The 23,171-nt window shown below is 46.3% G+C and overlaps 1 long non-coding RNA gene, 1 other non-coding gene and 1 pseudogene across 4 annotated transcripts in view; 1 reads left to right on the top strand and 2 right to left on the bottom strand.

Moving 5' to 3' along the window:
• LOC129493310 (transmembrane protein 254-like) overlaps positions 1–23,171 on the bottom strand; it is a 214,345-nt pseudogene that overhangs the window by 134,800 nt on the left and 56,374 nt on the right.
• On the bottom strand, positions 7,647–7,753 carry LOC129457863 (U6 spliceosomal RNA). The gene has a single exon (XR_008649415.1). It is a non-coding gene; the product is annotated as a U6 spliceosomal RNA (small nuclear RNA).
• Positions 13,046–23,171, top strand: part of LOC129493245 (uncharacterized) — a 98,057-nt gene continuing 87,931 nt past the window's right edge. For 2 of the 3 annotated variants that reach the window (XR_010114186.1, XR_008661088.2), the window contains exons 1-2: positions 13,046–13,350; positions 17,728–18,145. This is a non-coding gene — a long non-coding RNA (uncharacterized lncRNA). Of the gene's footprint in view, positions 13,457–17,727; positions 18,146–23,171 lie in introns of all 3 variants that reach the window. The other variant, XR_010114185.1, reaches the window with a different exon arrangement.

Below are 23,171 nucleotides of genomic sequence, written 5' to 3'. Positions count from 1 at the left end.
AGACCTCAGAAACATAAACATGCTATAGAATTATACATATAATATGATGCCACTTAGATAATATTTTTAAAATACATGAAACCATAACATACATTTATTCATAAATGTATGTAAAAGTTTGAAAAAATATGCCAAGGATATAGTTCAATACAGGATTAGGAGGGCATGAGCGTATTTGCCCTTGTGGAGGGACGGAGACAACTTTGTCATATTTGCTTCATAAAAATTATAGATAAGAGGCAGGCATGGTGCCTCACGCCTGTAATCCCAGCACTTTGGAGGCCAAAGCGGGCAGATCACCTGAGGTCAAGAATTAGGGACCAGCCTGGCCAACATGGTGAAACCCCGTCTCTACTAAAAATACAAAAATTAGCCAGATGTGGTGGCACATGCCTATATTCCCAGCTACCTGGGAGGCTGAGGTAGAAGAATCACTTAAACCTGGGAGGCAGAGGTTGCAGTGAGCCTAGATCGTGCCACTGCACTCCAGCCTGGGCACGGAGCAAGACTCTGACACCAGAAAAAAAAAAAAAAGAGAAAAAAAAATACAGATAAGATTAACAATTGTCACCATTTTGGGGTTGAGTATTTGTCACATTGGATTCTGTACTTTTCTGTATGTGTGTATATGTGTGTGTGTGTGCATATAGTTTTTTTGTGTGTATGTGTATATACATATACACATATATACATATACATACATATATACATATATACATATACATACATATATACATATATACATATATATGCATCTATACATACATACATATATGCATCTATACATATATACATATATACATCTATACATATACATATATACATATATACATATATATAAATATGTGTGTATGTATGTGTGTGTGTGTATATATATATATATACACACACACACATATATGTGCTAATTTGAGTTCCTGATATGAAAGGTGGATTGGAAGGAACAACCCTACAGTGGGGAGACTAGGTAGAAGGAAGGTTTACACAGGAATCCAGGCAGGAAATTCTGATTGCCTGAGTTCAGGCAGAGGTAACAGTGATGGAGAAAAGGTTACAGATCTGGGGCATATCAAGGAGGTACAATCAGATGGATTTGGTGATTAGATGAAGAGAAAGGTAGAAAAGGAGTCAGAAATAATTCCCAATGCTTTAGTTAAAATTGGGGTTGTCTGCAATTAACAGAGACCCCGAATAATTTTTTTTTTTTTTTTTTTTTTTGAGATGGAGTCTCGCTCTGTCGCCCAGGCTGGAGTGCAGTGGCGCGATCTCGGCTCACTGCAAGCTCCGCCTCCCGGGTTCACGCCATTCTCCTGCCTCAGCCTCTCCGAGTAGCTGGGACTACAGGCGCCCGCCACCACGCCCGGCTAATTTTTTTGTATTTTTAGTAGAGACGGGGTTTCACCGTGGTCTCGATCTCCTGACCTCGTGATCCGCCCGCCTCAGCCTCCCAAAGTGCTGGGATTACAAGCGTGAGCCACCGCGCCCGGCCTGACCCCGAATAATTGAGTTAACATAAAATGTATCTTTCTCACATAAAAATCTGGAGATACGCAGTCCAGGGTTGGGGTGGCATTTCTGACCCACTGAGTCCTTAGGAAGCCAGGTCCTTCCAGATCCTCGCCCCGCCCTCCCTAAAGTGTGGTTGACTCCCAGTGGTCCAAGATAGTAGCCATAGCTTCATCCATCACATCTCCATTCAAGGCAGCTGGAGTGCAAAGGACATACACCAGTTAACTTTTAAAAGAGTTAAAATATGGGCCGGGTGCAATGGCTCATGCCTGTAATCCCAGCACTTTGGGACGCTGAAGCAGGAAGATTGCTTGAGTCCAGGACCAGTCTAGACCAGTCTAGGCAACATAGTGAGATCCTGTCTCTACAAAAAAAATGCAAGAATTAGCCAGGCGTGGTGGTGTGTGCCTGTAGTTGAAGCTACTTGGGAGGCTGAGGTGGGAGGATCGCTTGAGCCTGGGAGGCAGAGGTTGCAGTGAGCCAAGACTGTGCAACTGCACTCAAGCTTGGGCAACAGAGTGAGACCCTGTGGGGGGGCGAGGGGTGAGGCGGGGAAGTTAAAATAGGGGGAGGCAGAGTGTGGCAAAGATCAGATAGAGGAGAGAGTGAGCCAGGGGAGCACAGAGGAGGAAGGGCTCAATGTCAGCTGTGGAAATCAGGGAAGCCTTCATGGGGGAGGTGACATTTGATCTGAACTTTAAAGGACAGAGGTAATGTGGTATGTGGAGGAGGAAGGAAGGAAAAGACATGGCCAGGCCGGGCGCGGTGGCTCACGCTTGTAATCCCAGCACTTTGGGAGGCCGAGGCGGGCGGATCACGAGGTCAGGAGATCGAGACCACGGTGAAACCCCGTCTCTACTAAAAATACAAAAAAATTAGCTGGGCGTGGTGGCGGGCGCCTGTAGTCCCAGCTACTCGGAGAGGCTGAGACAGGAGAATGGCGTGAACCCGGGAGGCGGAGCTTGCAGTGAGCCGAGACTGCGCCACTGCACTCCAGCCTGGGTGACAGAGCGAGACTCCGTCTCCAAAAAAAAAAAAAAAAAAAAAAAAAAAAAAAAAAAAAAAAAGACATGGCCTATGCCCCTCCTGATTATCTTCCTTGTCCTGGCTGTCTACCTCCCCAATCTCCCTCCACCCCCGTCTTCTGTGCACCTGCCCCTTCTGGCCATTGCCCTGGGCTTTTTCACCCATGCACCTCATATTTCCAACCCTACTATTAATTACTTGGATTCATGAATCCTGCATTTCAGGTTTTGGTCCTGAGCCACGGGTCCTTTAAGCTGTCCACCTGCTCTGACAGTCTCAGAAGCAAATGACAGCACTCCTTCCCCCTCGGGGTCAACCACCATGTCTCCATTTCTCTGTATTTTACAATATGGAGTAAATGCTCATTTAAAAAAATCAACAGGTTTTTGATTTTTGAGTAAGACTCCATCTCAAAAAAAATCATAAACTTTGTTAAAACATTATGAGTTTTTTTGCGATTTTTTTTTCTTTAGCTCTTCATCAGTGTTAGTGTATTTTACATGTGACCCAAAACAGTTCTTCTAGTGTGGCCCAGGAAGCCAAAAGATTGAATACTCCTGTCTTACATTGTCACCTTGGGACATCTATAAAGCTTAGATGTTGCAAAACAATGAACTTTGTCCTCAAGAAACACAGGTAATTTGCTAAAAATGCACACGTAGACCTATGATTTTAATTTAAAACCATCTTCTAGGTATTTACCGAAGAGCCCTTTCCTCCACCCTTTCTCTTCTCCTTCCACCATTCCAGGGACTAAGTACAGGACTATGTCTAGCTCCAAGAGGTCTAGGGACAAAGGTCTCTCCCAGAAGACAGGCGTTTGTAAAAACGAACAAGAGTACATTTATAAAGGGATTATTTTACTTCCTCTACTTTTAACATACTTTGAGCATTATAACTTATTTTATTATTTAATGCACGCAATAATAACTAAAATGTGCATACAGAACAATGGTTAGGCCATCTGAACTAATCTAACTCATGGGCATAGAACCCTTCTCTCTGCAAACTTCCTCCTCCCCATCACCCACCACCACCCAATGAGCAGTCAGCATACCCTCCAAGACACCAACTTTAACAATTCTGTCCCCAAAATGCAACCACTCCTATAATATTAAAAAAAAAAACCTTGAAGGGTATTACTTTAGCCCTTTTAACATATTTTTGTGCATTTTTAAACATCTAGGAAGATAAGCTGTTTCAAATAGGACTTAAGTTTTTCACTATACACACAGTACCATTGAGTAAACAGTGCACATACATTAAAAAGGCCATAATTTCAATATGTTTTCTAACTAGGAACATTCTGGCCTAGAATCCTACCTTCCTACCTCTATCAACCCAGGCGACAAGTATAAGCATCGGCAATGCTTAGAAGAGATTTTTTAATTTTAATTTTTTTTCCTTTTTTTTTTTTTTTTTTTTTTTGACGGAGTCTCGCTTTGTCGCCCAGGCTGGAGTGCAGTGGCGCAATCTCGGCTCATTGAAACCTCCGTCTCCCAGGTTCAGGCGATTCTCCTGCCTCAGCCTCCTGAGTAGCTGGGATTACAGGCACATGCCACCATGCCTGGCTAATTTTTTTTTTTTTTTTTTGTATTTTTAGTAGAAATGGGGTTTCACCATGTTGGTCAGGCTGGTCTCGAACTCCTGACCTCGTGATCCGCCCACCTTGGCCTCCCAAAGTGCTGGGATTACAGGCATGAGCCACTGTGCCCAGCCTGGGATTTCTTTTCTTTTTTTTTTTCTTTTTTGAGACAGAGCCTTGCTCTATCGCCCAGGCTGGAGTGCAATGGTGCAATCTTGGCTCACTGCAAACTCTGCCTTCCAGGTTCAAGCCATTCTCCTGCCTCAGCCTCTGGAGCAGCTGAGATTACAGGCACCCACCACTATTCCCAGCTAATTTTTGTATTTTTAGTAGAGATGGGGCTTCATCATGTTGGCCAGGCTGATCTCAAACTCGTGACCTCAGGTGATCCAGCTGCCTGGGTCTCGTAAAGTGCTGGGATTACAGGTGTGAGCCACCACGCCTAGCCTTACAAGAGATTTTAACAATTTCACTTCCATAAGTGTTTTTAAGAACAGTCTTTCCTATGAATTTTAACGTAAAGTGTACTCAGTGTATTAGTTTACTAACTTCACTTTTGTCATATGCTGGCAAGCTCCTTAACATCTTGAAAGACTAGACGTTGTAAAGCAAGACTCATTTGACCCTTATATACACTAGATACACAGCAAAGTAAAATTAAATGCACAGACATAAGGGACAACGGTCAAATGTTGTTCACCATAAACACTCTTGTATAAAGCCCTTTGAACTTTCTTCTCCTCCTTCCTCCCTGAACTAGCACAAATATAATAATGTGTACTGCTCAGAGAAGTGGCGTGATCAATTTCTAAAAGACAATATTTCATATGAATTTTAACAAAAGGGTATCTACAAAATGTGTTATTTACTACCTCTACTTTTAACATACTTGGTCCACTTCTAAATATCTAGAAAGAGTAGATGTTTCAAATAAGGACTTAGGCTGGGTGCAGTGGCTCATGTCTGTAATCCCAGCACTTTGGGAGGCTGAGGTGGGCGGATCATGAGGCCAGGAGTTCAAGACCAGCCTGATCAACATAGTGAAACCCCATCTCTACTAAAAATACAAAAATTAGCCGGGAGTGGTGGCATGTGCTTGTAGTCCCAGCTACTTGGGAGGCTGAGGCAGGAGAATCGCTTTAACCCAGGAGGTGGAGGTTGCAGTGAGCTGAGACTGTGCCACTGCACTCCAGCCTGGGTGACAGAGTGAGACTGGGTCTCAAAAAAAAAAAAAAATTAAAAAAAAAATAAGGACTTAAGTTTTCCACTATACACACAGTAATGTTAAATAAATGACACATGTCGCAATGGTTATATCTGAAAGTATCTTCTAAATAGGAATATTCTTGTTTCTTTTCTTTTTTTCTTTTTACTTTTTCACTTCCTTGTCAGTGCCAAGGAACATTCTGGTTTGAATCCTTCATTTCTTCCAACTCCTCTCCACCACCAATCTGGTGGATATAAGGACATGTGTCACTTAGAAGAGATGTTATAATTTCACTTCCAAAAGTCCTTTTCAGAAGACAGCTTTTCATGAATTTTAACACAAACTGTACAAAATGTGTTATTTACTAATATTTAGAGACTAGATATTATAAAATTAGGACTCATTTGTCCAGTATATACACAATACATACAGTACAGAAAAGTTAAGTGAAATGCATGTAACATATAGGGCAATGGATAAACTGAAATTTTCTATTTATTTATTTATTTGAGATGGAGTTTCGCTTTTGTCGCCCAGGCTGGAGTGCAATGGCACGATCTCAGCTCACTGCAACCTCCGCCTCCCGGGTCCAAGCGATTTTCCTGCCTCAGCGTCCCAAGTAGTTGGGATTACAGGTGCCTCCCACCTCACTCGGCTGATTTTTGTATTTTTAGTAGAGATGGAGTTTCGCCATGTTGGCCAGGCTGGTCTCGAACTCCTGACCTCAGGTGATCTGCCCGCCTCAGCCTCCCAAAGCACTAGGATTACAGGCATGAGCCACTGCACCCATGTGATAAGCTGAAATTTTCTAGTACACAGTAACAAAACACATTTTGCAATTTCTTCCCTCCTATCTCCCTCAACCCAATGAACAACTACAGAGATTATACTGTTCCCAGAGATTTCATATTAGAACTTGTCCACTGTATACACAGCACTGTTAAAATTGCACACATGTGGGCCGGGCGCTGTGGCTCATGCCTGTAATCCCAGCACTTTGGGAGGCCAAGGTGGGCGGATCACCTGAGGTCGGGAGTTCGAGACCAGCCTGATCAACATGGAGAAACCCTGTCTGTACTAAAAATACAAAAATTAGCCAGGCATGGTGGTGGGCACCTGCAATCCCAGCTACGTGGGAGGCTGAGGTAGGAGAATCGCTTGAACCCAAGAGGCGGAGGTTGCAGTGAGCCGAGACTGTACCATTGCATTCCAGCCTGGGCAACAGAGCGAGACTTCATCTCAAAAAAAAAAAAAAAAAATTGCATACATGTAACAATTGTTATAGGTTGGTGCAAAAGTAATTGAGGTTTTTGCATATAATTTGAGGTATCTTCTAAGTATGACCATCATTGGCTTGAACCATGTGCTCCTCACTTCCTTCTCTCTGTCATCAATCCAGTGGACTAGTACAGGCATGTGTAATGCTTACAGAGGTTGCACAAACTCATATCCAAAAGTCATTTACAGAGGACAGCGTTTCTTATGAATTTCAATACAAACTGTACAAAATGAGCTAATTTTACTAAGACTTGGTCATACGCTGGCAGCCTCTTTAACATCTAGAGACTATGTGTTGCAAAATTAGGACTCATTTGTCCATTACATACACTAGATACACAGCAAAACAAAATAAACAAAATGCGCAGAAAAACGGTGTCTGAAAATTTCCAAGTGTGAATGCACTAGCATATAATCTTTTGCAATTCCTTCCCTCCCACCTCCTGCAAACAATTGAACAAGTATAGATGGTACTATCCTGCTCATAGAGGTGGTTTAACAATTTTATTTCCAAAAGATAATATTTCTTATGAATTTCAGCAAAAGATATTTACAAATTGATATTTTACTACCTCTATATTGAACATATGTTGGGTACTTGTAAACATCTACATATTTCAGCCTAGATGTTTCAGGTAAGGATATTTGTACTCCATAGACACAGCAGTACTGAATAAACCTCATACATGAAACAATAGTTGCAGTTTTTTTTTCTTTTCTTTCTTTCTTTTTTTTTTTTTCTGATACAGAGTCTGGCTCTGTGATCCAGGCTGGATCTTAGCTGACTGCAACTTCCGCCTCCTGGGTTCAAGCAACTCTTGTGCCTCAGCCTCCCAAGTAGCTGGGATTACAGGCATGCACCAACATCCCCGGCTAATTTTTATATTTTCAATAGAGACGGGGTTTCACCATGTTGGCCAGTCTGGTCTCAAACTCCTGACCTCAGATGATCCGCCCACCTTGGCCTCCCAAAAAGCTGAGATTACAGGCATGAGCCACTGTGCCTAGCCTGTTTTTTTTTTTTTTCTTTCTTTCTTATTAGAAAATATGGGATGCTTCATGAATTTGCATGTCATCCTCACACTGGGGCCATGCTCATCTTCTCTGTATCATTCCAGCTTTAGCGTATATGCTGCCAAAGTGAGCACAATAGTTATCATTTGACAGTGTCTTCAAAATATGAACATTCTGGCCTAAAACTGTTCCCTTCTACACCAACGCAGTGGGCTATAATGCTCAAATTTTCAGATGACAATCTTTCCTAGGAATTTTAAAACAAAATGTACAAAATATATGAGTTTAACCCTACTTTTGCTTTTGTCATACACTGGCAACCTCTCTAACATCTAGAAAGAGTAGCTGTTGTAAATTAGTACTCGTTTCTCTTTTATGTGCACGATATACACAGATAAGTAAAACAAAATGCACAGACAGAAGGGCTAATGGTTAATCTTGCTTCATTATAAACACAGTGGTGCAGAGTTCATTGCACTTTGAGAGGCTACAGTGAGCTTCCTTCTTGCCCTGAAGTGGTGCACAAACACGACGTGTACTACGCAAAAACATTCCATGTGAATTTTAACAAAAGGACGCCTGTAACCCCAGCACTTTGGCAGGCAGAGGTCTGCGGATTGTTTGAGGTCAGGAGTTCAAGACCAGCCTGGCCAACATGGTGAAACCCCCATCCATCTCTACTAAAAATACAAAAGTTAGCTGGTTGTGGTGGTGCACACCTGCAATCCCAGCTACTTGGGAGGCTGAGGAAAGAGAATGGCTTGAACGTGGGAGGCAGAGGTTGCAGTCAGCCGAGATCGAGCCACTGCCCTCCAGCCTGGGCAGAGCGAGACTCTGTCTCAAAAAAACAGTTTTAGAAAATGTGATATTTTACTACCTCTATTTTAACATATGTCAGGCACTTCAGAATGTCTAGAAAGACTAGATATTTCAAAAAAGTACTTTGCACTGTCAACTATATATAAAGTAGTGAAGAATAAAATGCACACACAGAACAATGATTATAATATGAAAACATCTTCTCCATATGACCTGCGTGGCATAGAACCTTCTCACGGTCTTCTGCTTCACGTCCCCTAACCCCCTGTACAAACGTGGACGTGTGTCACTCTTGGTGCTTCTACATTTCAAAAAGTCATTTCCAGCAGGGGTGGCAGGATTGGGGTGGGGTAGCTCATGCTTGTAATCCCAGCACTAAGGGAGGCTGAGGCAGGAGGACTGCTTGAGGCCAGGAGTTCTAGGCTGGCCTGGGAAACATAGCAAGACCCTATCTCTGCAAAAAAATAAAAAAAAAATTAACTGGTTATGGTGGCATGTGCATGTAATCCCAGCTACTCAGGAGGCTGAGGTGGGAGGATTGCTTGAGCACAGGAATTTGAGGCTACAGTGAGCTATGTTCGCATCACTGCATTCCAGCTTAAGTGACAGCAAAATCCTGTCTAAAAAAAAAAAAAAAAAGAAAAAAAAAGTCATTTTCAGGAGACATACCTCTTTATGATTTTTTAAAAAAACAAGTGGATGTTTACAAGATGTGTGATTTTCTAACTCTGTCATAGTTGGCAACCTCTTTACATCTAGAAGGACTAGATGTAGCAAATATTTTGTTTTGTTTTGAGACGGAGTTTCGCTTGTAGGCCAGGCTGGAGTGCAACGGCACAATCTCGGCTTGCTGCAACCCTCCTGGGTTTGAGCAATTCCCATACCTCAGCCTCTCAAGTAGCTGGGATTACAGGTGCCCACCACCACACCCAGCTACTTTTTGTATTTTTAGTAGAGACGGGGTTTTACCATGTTGGCCAGGCTGGTCTCAAACTTTCGACCTCAGGTGATCTACCCACCTCGGCCCCCCAAAGTGCTGGGATTACAGGCGTGAGCCACTGTGCCTGGCTGCAAATGTTTCCTTTTTTCTTTTTCTTACTATTTTTAACACAGGGTCTCGCTCTGCTGTGTTGCCCAGGCTCTAGTGCAGTGGCACGCTCATAGCTCACTGCAGCCTCTGCCTCTCAGGCTCAAGCATCCTCCCACCTCAGCCTCCTGAGTAGCTGGTACCACAGGTGTGTATCACCACACTTCGCTAAATTTTAAATTTTTTGCAGAGAAGGGAGTCTCACTATGTTGCCTAGGCTGGTCGTGAATGTGCCTAGGCTGATCGCTCAAGCAATCTTCCCACCTTGACCTCCCAAAGTGCTGGGATTATAGGCATGAGCCACCAGCCCAGCCAAATTTTTTCTTTTAAAAAGTTGGGGGGCAAGTTGAGATTACCTTTTTCATATTATATACACAGGCCTTCTGTGTATTATACACACAGCCAGTAAATCTTTCCAAAGGGTGGTAGGCATTTCCAGTTGGCCAAATGTGGTCTCTTATTCTACCATTTCTCTCTACCTATATTAAGGTCTGGTAGATTTGTCTGATGGCTGCTGACTGGTCCATCTGTGGTTGTACTGCGCTCCCTCATCTCCTGGCTGGTTCAGGCCTAGGGAGGTCTTGTCCAATTGGGACAGAGCAGGTAACCCAGGATCCAGATCTGCGCAGCCCCATGGCCTACAGAGGTGACCAAGCCTGTGTCAGTAGACCCGCCTTTTTGCCTGGCCACACCTGTGCCACTCAAGGGCACTGTGTCCTAGCAGCTTGCAGGGGCTTTGCCTGGGCCTGGCAAGACTGGGCCAGGAGACCTGTTGGCTGGCATGGTTCAGGCTGGGAGAAGCTGCCACTGCCATCAAGTCACCCAGGTGGGGAGGGGTGAGAGGTTCCCTGCTGCCTGGGCAGCAGCACGGCGAGAGCTCTGGGTATCTGCAGTGCAGAGGCTGCAGCCTGTCCTGGGGACCCCCAGTTCATCTGCCAACCTGGAAGAGCTGACCTCGTTCCGTTTCTCACCCGGCTTTCTGCTGGGACGTAAAATCAGTTTTTTTTTTGTTTTTTGTTTTGTTTTTTTGGAGACAGGGTCTTGCTTTGTCACTTAAGCTGATCTTGGAACTCCTGGGTGACTGTGCCCAGCCAGAATCAGTTTTAACAAAACAATGTGCAAGTCCTTGGATTAGGCAGTCTGAGTGACCTTTGGGTTCAGGCGTTCATGGTGCCAAGTTCCATCACTCAGAACTTACTAGACACCATGCTCTGTTCTGCTGCATCCAGAGCTTCTCTGGGCCTCTCCCATTTGTTTCCTGCTGGCTCCCAGACAGACCCAGAGAAAACATTTCCAGAATGACCTCAGAAATGATTGCGGGGATCCTTTTCACCCATGGATCCAGGTGTGTATATATATATGTGTGTGTGTATATATATATGTGTATATATATGTGTATATATATATGTGTATATATATGTGTATATATATATATATATATATGTATATTGGATTCACCTGGGAGGAAGGGTTTGGGAAGGTCGAACAATGAGGGGGTCCTGAGTCAAAGAAAGGTCCTGTCTTCACCTGCTTGCTTACATCATCATTTGTATTGTTATTTAATATTAATTTTTATTTTAGAGACAGGTTCTTGCTCTGTCACCCAGGCTGGAGTGCAGTGGCACAATGCTAACTCACTGCAGTCTTGAACTCCTGGGCTCAGGTGATCCTCCCGCCTCAGTCTTCCTATAGCTGGGACTAAAGGCATGTACCACCATACCCAGCTAATATTTTATTTTAATTTTTTGTAGACATGGGGTCGCACTGTATTGCCTAGGCTAGTCCTGAACTCCCGGCTTTAAGTGATCCTCCCATGTCAGCCTCCCAAAGTGCTGGGACTACAGGCATGAACCACTATGCCCAGCTGTATTGTTGTTTTAAAATTACTTTGACCACAGCTGGACATTCTGCTGAAATTATGAAAGCTGTTCTGTGGTCACCAGGGATCAATACAGACAAAGCTTTCCTGCTAAGTAACCAACTCTTCTCAACCAAAAGCCTCATGCTCCCATCTCAATCTTCTTTTTTTTTTTTGGAGACTGAGTCTCCTCTGTTGCCCAGGCTGGAGTGCAGTGGCGCGATCTAGGCTCACTCAGCCTCCCGGGTTCCAGTGATTCTCCTGCCTCAGCCTCCCAAGTAGCTGGTGGGACTACAAGGGCATGCCACCACGCCCGGCTAATTTTTTGTATTTTTAGTATTGATGGGGTTTCACTGTGTTAGCCAGGATGGTCTCGATCTCCTGACCTCATTATCCACCCGCCTCGGCCTCCCAAAGTGCTGGGATTACAGGCGTGAGCCATGGCACCCGGTCTTTTTTTTTTTTTTTTTGAGACAGAGTCTCACTCTGCTGTCCAGGCTGGAGTGCAGTGGCGCCATCTTGGCTCACTGCAACCTCTGCCTCCTGGTGAGAGGTGACAGCATGCTGGCAGCCTTCGCTTACCCTTGGCACCTCCTCAGCCTCGGCGCCCACTCTGGCTGCGCTTGAGGAGCCCTTCAGCCCGCCGCTGCACTGTGGGAGCCCCTTCCTGGCATGGCCGAGGCCAGAGCCGGCTCCCTCAGCCTGCGAGGAGGTGTGGAGGGAGAGGCACAGGTGGGAACAGGAGCTGCGCACGGCGCTTGTGGGCCAGCTAGAGTTCCGGGTGGGCGTGGGCTTGGCGGGCCCCGTGCTCGGAGCGGTGGGCCGGCCCGCCGGCCCCGGGCAGTGAGGGGCTTAGCATCCGGGCCAGCAGCTGCGGAGGGTGCGTGGGTACCCCAGCAGTGCTGGCCCACCGGTGCTGCACTCGATTTCTCGCCGGGCCTTAGCTGCCTCCCCGCGGGGCAGGGCTCGGGACCTACAGCCCGCCATGCCTGAGTCTCCTCACCACGCCACCGTGGGCTCCTGCGCGGCCTGAGCGTCCCCGACGAGCACCACCCCCTGCTCCAGGGCGCCCGGTCCCATCAGCCGCCCAAGGGCTGAGGAGTGCCGGTGCATGGTGGGGGACTGGCAGACAGCTCCACCTGCCGCCCCGGTGCGGGATCCACTGGGTGAAGCCAGCTGGGCTCCTAAGTCTAGTGGAGATTTGGAGAACCTTTGTCTAGCTAAGGGATTGTAAATACACCACTCAGCACTCTGTATCTAGCTCAAGGTTTGTAAACACACCAATCAGCACCCTGTGTCTAGCTCAGGGTTGTGGAAGCACCAATCCGCACTCTGTATCTAGCTAATCTGGTGGGGACTTGGAGAACCTTTATGTCTAGCTTAGGGATTGTGAATACACCAATCAGCACTATGTGTCTAGCTCAGGGTTTGTAAATACACCAATCAACACTCTTATCTAGCTAATCTAGTGGGTACATGGAGCACTTTTGTGTCTAGCTCAGGGATTGTAAATGCACCAATCAGCACCCTGTCAAAACGGACCAATCAGCTCTCTGTAAAACAGACCAATTGGCTCTCTGTAAAATGGACCAATCAGCAGGATGGGGGTGGGGCCAGATAAGAATAAAAGCAGGCTGTCTGAGGTAGCTGTGGCAACGTGTTTCGGCCCCGTTCCGCGTTGTGGAAGGTTATGTTCTTTTTGCTGTTTAGGTTCACACTGCCTTTGTGAGCTGTAATACCGCGAAGGTCTGCAGCTTCGCTCCTGAAGCAATAGAGACCACGAACCACCAGGAGGAATGAACAACTTCAGACGCACCGCTTTAAGAGCTGTAACACTCGCCGCGAAGGTCTCCCGCTTCACTCATGAGTCAGCGAAACCACGAAGCCACCGGAGGGAAAAAACTTCGGACACGCCGCCTTTAGAAACTGTAACACTCACCGCGAGGGTCCGCGGCTTCATTCTTGAAGTCAGTGAGACCAAGAACCCACCAATTCTTGAACACGTTGAGTTCAAGTGGTTCTCCTGCCTCAGGCTCCCGAGCAGCTGAGATTACAGACGCCCACCACGCCCGGGTAATTTTTTTTGTTTTTTGTATCTTAAGTAGAGGCGAGGTTTCACCATGTTGGCTAGGCTGGTTTCAAAGTACTGACCCCGTAATCCGCTTCCCCTCCCAAAGTGCTGCAACTACATGCGCCTGACCACTGCCACCCCAATCTTGTTGAAATTGTGGAGTACGTAGAATTCTAGAAACTTGAAAAAGCTTTTAGAGCTCATTTGGAGCAGTGCTTTTACTGTACATCACCTTGAGAACTTGTGAAATTGCGGGTTCTGATTCAGCATGGTGTTGTAGGGTGGGGGTGTGACTGCTTCAGTGTTTTTTTGTTTTTTGTTTTTTTTTTTTTTGAGATGGGGGTCTCACTTTGTTGCCTAGGCGGGAGTGCAGTGGTGCAAACAAGGCTCACTGCAGCCTTGACCTGCGGGGCTCAAGTCGTCTGTCCACCTCAGCCTTCTGAGTAGCTGGGACTTCAGGCGCACATCACCACACCCAGCTAATTTTAGTATTTTTCGTAAAGATAGGATTTTGCCATGTTGTCCAGGCTAGTCTTGAACTCCTGGGCTCAAGCAGTCCACCCACCTTGGCCTCCTAAAGTGCTGGGATTACAGATGTGAGCCACCATGCCCGGCTGCTTCTGTATTTTTATTTCTTATTTCTTAAAATATTTATTTATTTGAGATGGAGTGTTGCTCTGTTGCTCAGACTGGAGTGCAGTGGCACTATCTTGGCTCACCGCAACCTCTGCCTCCCAGGTTCAAGAGATTCTGCTGCTTCAGCCTCCCAAGTAGCTGGGATTACAGGGGCCTGCCACTATGACTGGCTATTTTTTTTGTGTGTGTGTGTGTGTTTAGTAGAGACGGGGTTTCACCATACTGGCCAGGCTGGTGTTGAACGCCTGACCTCATGTGACTGGCCCACCTTGGCATCCCAAAGTGCTGGGGTTACAGGTGTGAGTCACTACACCTGTTCTGTATTTTTAGTAAGTTCCCAGGTGAGGTCAGTAGGGGCTATTAGACCACATTTTGAGTATCATAGATCTGGTTCATGCCCTGGCTGGGCGTGGTGGCTCATGCCTGTAATCCCAGCACTTCGGGAGCCTAAGGTGGGTGGATTACCTGAGGTCAGGAGTTCGAGACCAGCCTGGTCAACATGGTAAAACCCCGTCTTCCCGTCTCTACTAAAAAGAAAAGAAAAAAACTAGCCTGGCATAGTGGCACATGCCTGTAATCCCAGCTTTTTGGGAGGCTGAGGCGGCCGAATCTCTTGAACTGGGAAGCGGAGGGTGCAGTGGGCCGAGGTCATGCAATGGCCAGAAGCAACCTCCCTCCACTCTTAAGCTCCTAGAATCTCCACACTGAGTACTTCTATCTACCCCAGGCCCTGGCACAGGACAGGACACACCCAGGCACTCACCAGCACATTTGCCTGGGCAAAAAACGCAACTCCTCAAAAAAAAAAAAAAAAAAACTGGTTCATGTCTTACCAGCCATTTATAGATGTTAGACTGAGGCCTGAGACCGGAAACTCATGTCCCAAACTCCAGACTTCCCACAATATATATAGAAAATCTGAGGCTAAAAGAGGGAGGTATTGATAAGATCACACAGCAAAATGGGGTTTGAGATTAGAAACACAAGCGCAGATGAAGCGTAGATTCCCATATCAATTCCAACACCAAATATAAACAGCTAAGAAGACCCTTTGATCTGCACCCAGCTGTGAGCCGCTTCTGTGGCCTGTCCAGGAATCATTTTGGGGCCTTCACTCCAAGCCCAGGCTATAGGGTGGATTCTGTAATTTAGCCTTCAGGCTCTAGGAAGAAAAAAACCGGAAAGTCTTCCCCCAGGGCCAGAACTCTGAGAGGGAGTGTCCTGTGCAGACTCACACTATCGGGGAATGTGCTGGCAATCCCTGAGCAGCAAGACAGCCCCCTCTACACAGACATTTATTTAAATGTGTAAGAGCAAGTGTGTGTGAGATGCTCCTGTAGACATGGGTGGGGTGTGTGTGTGTGTGTGTGGCCAGCTGGAGCCTGTGGAGGGTGTGGACTTGGTGTTTGAGCATGACCTTGTCGTTTTTACATGTGTGTGCATATGTGAAAGTCGGTGAGTGGTGTGTGTCTCTATGCAGGTGTGTCTGTGTACGTGCATGTTTGCATGCCTGTTTTCTGTGTGTGGGAGGCATGAGGAATGGATGTGTGGCAGATTCCAAACCCATCAGGCCAGAAGGACAGAGGAGGCCGGGTGAGCCAGGGACAGGGATGCTGGGTGGCCTCAGTGGCCTTGGTAGCATCCTCGTGGGGGATAGTGCTGGTTGAAAGGACCGATTTTTTTTTTTTTCTTTCATCCTTGTGGGGGATAGTGCTGGTTGAAAGGACTGCTTTTTCTTTTCTCTTTTTGAAATGGGGTCTCTATATTGCCCAGGATGGTCTCAAACTCCTGGGCGCAAGTGATCCTCCTGCCTTGGGCTCCCGAAGTGCTAGGATTACAGGCATGAGCCAACGCGCCCGCCGAAAGGACTGCTTTTATCTGGAGCAGTAGCCCTTCCTTTGGACCAGTGCCTTTTGTATTCCTACAACCCTGCGATCCCGGGCTCAGCTTGCTCCAGGGGAAATGCAAAGCCTCAGGAAGAACTGAAGGAGTCCTGCGGGAAGGCACTGCCTTGCCAGTGGCAGCCTGGCCCAGGAAGAGGCAGGAGGAGTCATTGCTGGTGACTCTGTTCCTCCTCATGGCCAGACAGCATCCCCTGAGCCCCCATAGAACATAGTAGTTTCTGGCTAGCAGCCCCTCTGGAGACCTCTCCCACTGGCCCACAGAGTGTCTTCAGATACTTTTCTGTGCACATGAAATTATTCAGAAAAAGTACAACCACAAACCCTACCTGATAATTATAAGGAATTTAATAAGTGATTTAAAAAAATTCTTTATAGTAGTGTCCATCTGTGGCCCCTGTTTTGTAGCCCCTGTGGGGCTGTCCTGATTGCCCTTCATTCTGCCCTATGCTCAGACTTTTCACCAGAAGAACCCCGGTTCCCTTGCTGGCTTGGGTCACCACAGCAGGAGCCGCAGGTTCTAGACTGGCCCTGGGCTCCTGCTGGCTGCTTGCAGGGATGGGGAACAGAGCAGCAAATGTGCTGGTGAGTGCCTGGGTGTGTCCTGTCCTGTGCCAGGGCCTGGGGTAGATAGAAGTACTCAGTGTGGAGATTCTAGGAGCTTAGAGTGGAGGGAGGTTGCTTCTGGCTGGGGAACTGGGAGAGGTGCATGGAGGAGGTGGTGTGTGAGCAGGGCCTGGAAGGAAGAGGGGGAGTTTGAACATCATCTGTACTTCATGGCCATAGTGTCTGGAAGGGCTGGGCAGTTTTCTTTCCCATTCACACCTGTGAGCACAGGTCCCAGATGGTGAAGTGACTCACCCAGGGCCGCATGAATCTCTGTCAGCTTTGCCTTTCAGATAGGTGGCCTATTGTTTTTTCCAATCAATTTCCAATCAGTCCTGCCCCTCTGGCTGCCTGTGCTGGATCCACCCTGTCCTGTTCAGGGGGGTGAGGACCAGGCACCAGCACCAGCCAGGGCTGAGGCATGAGGGCCTGAATATATCCCACCACAGATTCCAAATACCTGTCCTCCTCCCGCCACTCCCAAGACCTGACATGCCCATGGATGAGTCATATCTGACTTGACTATATCTCCCTTAAGCCAGAGATCCAAGAGTCATCCTTGGTCTGTCTGTCTCTCACCTCCCATGCTTCCCAGTTGATCTCCAGAACATGTCTGGAATGGTAATGTTCCATGAAAGAGTTGTATATGCAAAGCAACCCCTAAATGCTGAAGGAGCCCCGAAACCAAAGAGGGAGGCAGACAAATCTAGTTTTTCTGTATAAGACTTACCGGGGGAACTTAACTGAAACGTGGTCTTGGGCAACTGGCAAGACAGGCAGATTTTTGCACCACAGTCCCCTTGACCCAGGGCTTACATCTTGGGGTGGGGGAAGTATGCATGCTGTGGGAGGAGTGTGTAGGTGCTTCTGGGGGCATCACAGTGTATGATTTCTGCAACAGCATTCAGGGTTCATTTTTGTTTTTTGGAGGAATAGGTGAAACTTACAATGAATAGATGTTTTACAGAAAGAGTAACACATCTGCTAAACATTTTAGAGCCATTCCTGGACTTGGGATTAGTCAGAAGTCACATGGTAGATTAGCATTTAAAATAAAGCCACTCTTGTCCCCACAAGTAATAGTAATGATAGTAACTATAAACACTCATTCACTCTTGTATTCCTCACAGTGATGCTGTGAAGTTGGTGCCCAAGATTCATAGCCAGGGAGCCAGGGAGGAGCAAAGTGGGGATTCAGCCGCAGTCATCTCCTCGTCACCCCCTGCCTTTCTCCATCTGCATGGCCGCCATCATCAGTACTCTCTTGGCCCACACCCAGAGCCCCTCAGTGGACTGCAGGACTCTTCTCACTCATCCAGAACATTCCCCACAGAACAACCTGCGGGGTCCTTCTAAAATAAGCAGCCATTCATCTCTTCCTTGCTTAAAACTCTTCACAGTCTCTTTAGTGCCCTGAGCCTCGAGTCTAATCTCTATGTAGCCTGCATAACTTCACGTAACTCCACGTAACTTCAGGAGGCCTTGGAAGATCTGCCTACCAACAGAGAGAAGCAGGTGCCAGCCTCCTCCTATGAGCATTCAATGCAGGTAAGTTCAACCATGTCCAGTGGGGCCCTCAACTGCCTTGGTGTCCCCTGTCCCCTGTGTGCCATCAGTCTCAATGGTCAACCATTATGTGCTGAGAGCAGAAGTAGCCACGCTAGGGGATGTTGCAAAACAGGGCAATTATGAAAGAATATACTGCATCTGCCACAGGCCTATGAGCAGCTTGAAGGTGGGAACGGTGATTTTGTGCTCTTTAAGCACAGTGACAAATGCTACTAAATTCAAGTGCAACTGGCAGAAGAGTGCAGAACAGACATCTAGCCTGGGATGGCAGGAACACCTGGGCTGAGTCTAGAAAAACGAGTAAAAAGTTTATTAAGCAGAAAAAGGACAGATGTTATCAGAAGGAGCAGCACCGGTCAAAGCTAGAAGACATCAAAGAACAAGGTAGCACAGTCAAGGTCAAGATGTTCCCAGGTAGGAGGGGGGCAAGAGATGTCCCACCAGCCTGATGAGGTTTTCTGTGTGTCTTTTTCTGAGATGGAGTCTCCTTCTGTCACCCAGGCTGGAGTGCAGTGGCATGATCTTGGTTCATTGCAACCTCCGCCTCCCCAGCTCAAGTGATTCTCATGCCTCAGCCTCCCGAGCAGCTGGGATTGTAGGCGCCTACCACCACGCCTGGCTCATTTTTGTATTTTTAGTAGAGACGGGTTTCACCATGTTGGCCAGGCTGGTGTGAAACTCCTGACCTTAGGTCTTCCAAAGTGCTGGGATTACAGGCATGAGCCAACACGCCCAGCTTTTTTTTTTTTTTTTTTTTTTTTTTTTAATAGGGGTCTTGCTCTGTCACCCAGGCTGGAGAGCAGTGGCATGATCATGGCTCACTGAGGGGATTCAGACAAACCCCAGGCCTGAGTCAGCTTGCAGAGTGTGGAGAGCAGGGAGAGGGGTGCAGTCATTGACTTCAAAGTCAAGACTTGAGGCTTTACTGGGGAGACATTCTCTGTGCTCAATAGTAAGGATTTTTTTTTTAGTTTTATTTTTAAATGTTTATTTATTTAGAGATTGGGTTAGGAAACTTGGTAATTTTTGTTTTTTGGTAGAGACGGGGTTTTGCCATGTTGCCCAGGCTGCCCTCGAACTCCTGGGCACAAGTGATCCCTCTCCAAAGTGCTGGGATTACAGGCGTGAGTCACTGCACCTGGCCAATAGTTAGGATTTGTGCTCTGCCCTCCTAACCACAATTTGGAGAAACAGAAACCAGTATACAAATTCACAACATTTAATTCCTCCAAATAGTTCTGTTTAAATCATGCTAATGTTAATTAAAGGAAAAACATCAAGCTTTTAAAGAATTAAAGATAGTTTTATTCAGAAGTCTTACCGAGGGCTAGAAACCGAAGCCTACAGCCTGGGAGTGGCCTGTTAGAGATGTCCTATCAGACTGCTCCAGAAGTGCCCACTGCTCATACACAGGTGGCAGAGGTTCAGTATGTGTAAAATCACATCCAGGCCAGGCACAGTGGCCCATGCCTGTAATCCCAGCACTTTAGGAGGTCGAGGCAGGTAGATCACCTGAGGTCAGGAGTTTGAGACCAGCCTGGCCAAGATGGCAAAACCCTATCTCTACTAAAAATACAAACATTAACTGGATGTGGTGGTGCATTCCTGTAGTCCCAACTACTTGGGAGGCTGAGGCAGGAGAATCACTTGAATCCAGGAGGTGGAAGTTGCAGTGAGCCGAGATTGTGCCACTGCACTTCAGCCTGGCGACAGGAAAACTCCATCTCAAAAAAAAAAAAAAAAAAGTACATCTGGTTATAGCTTATAGAAGCATAACCACTAACCCTACTGGACATTATCTTATGTGTAGGAAAAGGAAAGGCAAGGATCATCTACCTTAAAAAAAAAAAAGGTTTTTTGGGGGAGGGAGGAGGGATAGCATTAGGAGATATACCTAATGCTCAATGGTGAGTTAATGGGTGCAGCACACCAACATGACACATGTATACATATGTAACAAACCTGCACATTGTGCACATGTACCCTAAAACTTAAAGCATAATAGTAATAAAATAAAATAAAAAGATTTTGTTAAAATTAGCTTAACATTAATACGCTGATACAAAGGTAAACTTTTTCTTTTTTGAACAAGATTTTTTGGTAGTATTAATAAGAGGTATTAAAAGGTATTTGTTTACCTTTTGAGTAAACTACAAAAAAAGGGGCAAGAAAGAGACAGATTCAGTGTTTGCCCCATGGTATCTTTATTAGGTCTTGTGATTGTTTAGGAAACTGAGTCTTCTATCAAAGACTAAAGATTGTTTTTTGAAATCTTTGAGTTACTGCTTTGGCTAAACGAATGCCTTATTTTACAAAGTGACGTGTGATTCTATATTGAGCAACTGTCTTAAACCTTTGATATTTGAATTGGTAAAATCAAAATTTCAGTTTCTAAATACAGTCTTTTTGACCTCAAGCTAATTTTCTGAATATTAGGGCCCCTGGAAGTCCAAGAGATAATACAAGATTTGATATGTTAAAAATCATATAGGAATGTCAAATAAGAAATAGTGTCTAACTTTTGGGGAGGTTATATTTGTATAAATATGTTCTCAATATGTATTCTAAAATTGTATGTGATTCCTAAAATTCTGATAATATGCCTTAATATATGTATCATATGTATCAATAATTATATTAGATTGTTGTATGCCACAAAAAAATGATGTTTGAGAATGGGTCTTGCTATGTTGCACAGGCTGATCTCTAACTCCTGGGCCCACAATTCTCCTGACTTGGACTCCCAAAGTATAGGGATTACAGGCATGAGCTACTGCACTTGGCCTCATTTATCTTTTAAGGAATGTATTGACTCAGGCGAGAGATGTGGGAGGCTGTGTGCTCTGTCCTGTTCTGACTTCAAGACATTCTTCCTGAGAGCTGTATTTTATCAGAGTTGGGTTCAAGCAGAAATGAGCAAATACGGCCTCTTAGCACTTGCTGCTTTGTCTCACACTAAGCACCTGAAAGAGCCATGAAAGTAAAAACAAACTTTAACTTCAAACTGGAAGCTATTCTCCTGCCTTAATCTAAGCCGCGGTGTCTGGCCCACTTCCAGGCCCAGGGCTAGCTCTCTCCTTGCTTTTGTGAATTTCAACTTCAGTAAACCCTTTCTTCAGTAAACCCTTTCACATAACTCCATGTAACCTTAAACGAAGATTCTTGTGGATGTTTTAATTATTAAAAAAGATGGCCAGGTGTGGTGGCTCACACCTGTAATCCCAGCACTTTGGGAGGCTGAGGTGAGTGGATCACCTGAGGTCAGGAGTTCGAGATCAGCCCGACCAACATGGTGAAACCCTGTCTCTACTAAAAATACAAAAATTAGCCGGGCGTAGTGGCATGTGCTGGTAATCCCAGCTACTTGGGAGGCTGAGGCAGGAGAATCCTTTGAACCTGGGAGGCAGAGACTGCAGTGAGCAGAGATTGTGCCACTGCAATCCAGCCTGGGTGACAGAGACTCCATCTTTGAAGGAGGTCCTAGAAAACTGTTTGGGAAGGAACATTTTATTTATTTTTTAAAGATGGAGTCTCACTCTGTTCCCCAGGCTGGAGTGCAGTGGCATGATCTTGGCTCACTGCAACCTCTGCCTCCCAGGTTCTAGTGATTCTCCTGCCTCAGCCTCCTGAGTAGCTGGGATTACAGGTGCCCAACACCACACCTGGCTAATTTTTGTATTTTCAGTAGAGACAGGTTTCACCATGTTGGTCGGGCTGGTCTTGAACTCCTGACCTCAGGTGATCCACTTGTCTCAGCCTCCCAAAGTGCTGGGATTACAGATGTGAGCCACCGTGTCCAGCCAGGAACACTGTTTTTAGGGGGAAAATCCTCTCATTCTATCTCTTTTATTCAGTTCATTCCCAGTTACTGCTTAGGTCTCAAATTAGGTAACCTTTGGGAATCCTTCTCTGCCTTCTCTGACTACCCAGAGACAGAGTTAAGTGCTTTTTTGATGGGCTTCTTAACGCAGTTCTTATTAGAATACGTTTCATACTTTATAATGATAATTCCCCATTTTTTTCTTGTCTGTTCTCTCTATGAAGGCTTGTGAGGGCAGAGACAGGGCCCACCTATGATATTTTCTGTGCGCCTAGAACCTGGCATAGCACATCACATATATATTATAGAATGGTATTCTGTTTATGGATTTCATCAGTTTGATGCAGGATTTTTCTTGGACACTCTGCCAGCCAGAGACCTCTGGTGGCGACACCCTTGCCCAGGCCTTACTTGGGCCTGAGCTTGCTGTAGAAGATGCCCCCATCTACTTGGCCCACCAGACCACACCTGGCTTGCACTCCGGCACAATCCCATGGCCAATGCAACTGCGTGCTCAGCTCCTGGCAGAAGTGGGTCTGTGAGCCAGCAAGTGTGGGATCTGGCTGGCTGTTCCAAGTGCTGGCACAGGAGTGGGCTCCATGTGGGGCTTGCAGCTGGACCAGGTGTGTTGCACTGAGGGGAGCACAGTGGTGCCCAAGCAGGGGTGCCTGAGACCTGGAAGCCCCAGAGTGGGTGTTATAGCATGCTAATAACTCTTTTAGTCTGGCCGTCCACAGCCTGACAGGTGGTGGCATGTTAATAGCTCTGTCAGTCCTGTCGCCCTGCTCCGGCCAGCAGCTCTGGGGCTGGCTCTGCCCTGCCCCTGCTTCCCTTCACGTGGGGCAGCTGCTCTCCGCCAGCAGAGAGTGGAGGGTCATGGTATTGCAGCCTTCTTTGTACCCACGTTCAGTGGGTCCCAAGTTCTTGTCCTGCATCCAAGAAGAATGAGGTTATGCTGACAATTGAAGGGTGAGGAGGGTGGAGAAGAATTTTACTGAGTGACGAAACAGCTGTCAATGGAGAGGGGATGCTAGGGTGGTCCTCCACCCAAAGTCAGGTGGTTTCTTTCTAAGTGTGGCTGGATCTGGGGCTTTTATGGGCTCAGAATGGGAAGTGCATGCTGATGGTTTGTGATTACGCAAAACAGGCTAAAACAAAGGTACCAACCAAGGGTGGGCGTGACAG

Source organism: Symphalangus syndactylus, chromosome 11 (genome assembly GCF_028878055.3).
Source record: "Symphalangus syndactylus isolate Jambi chromosome 11, NHGRI_mSymSyn1-v2.1_pri, whole genome shotgun sequence".
Lineage (NCBI taxonomy): Eukaryota > Metazoa > Chordata > Mammalia > Primates > Hylobatidae > Symphalangus > Symphalangus syndactylus.
Note: the sequence above shows the minus strand (reverse complement) of the source record. Positions and strands in the feature narration are given on the sequence as shown.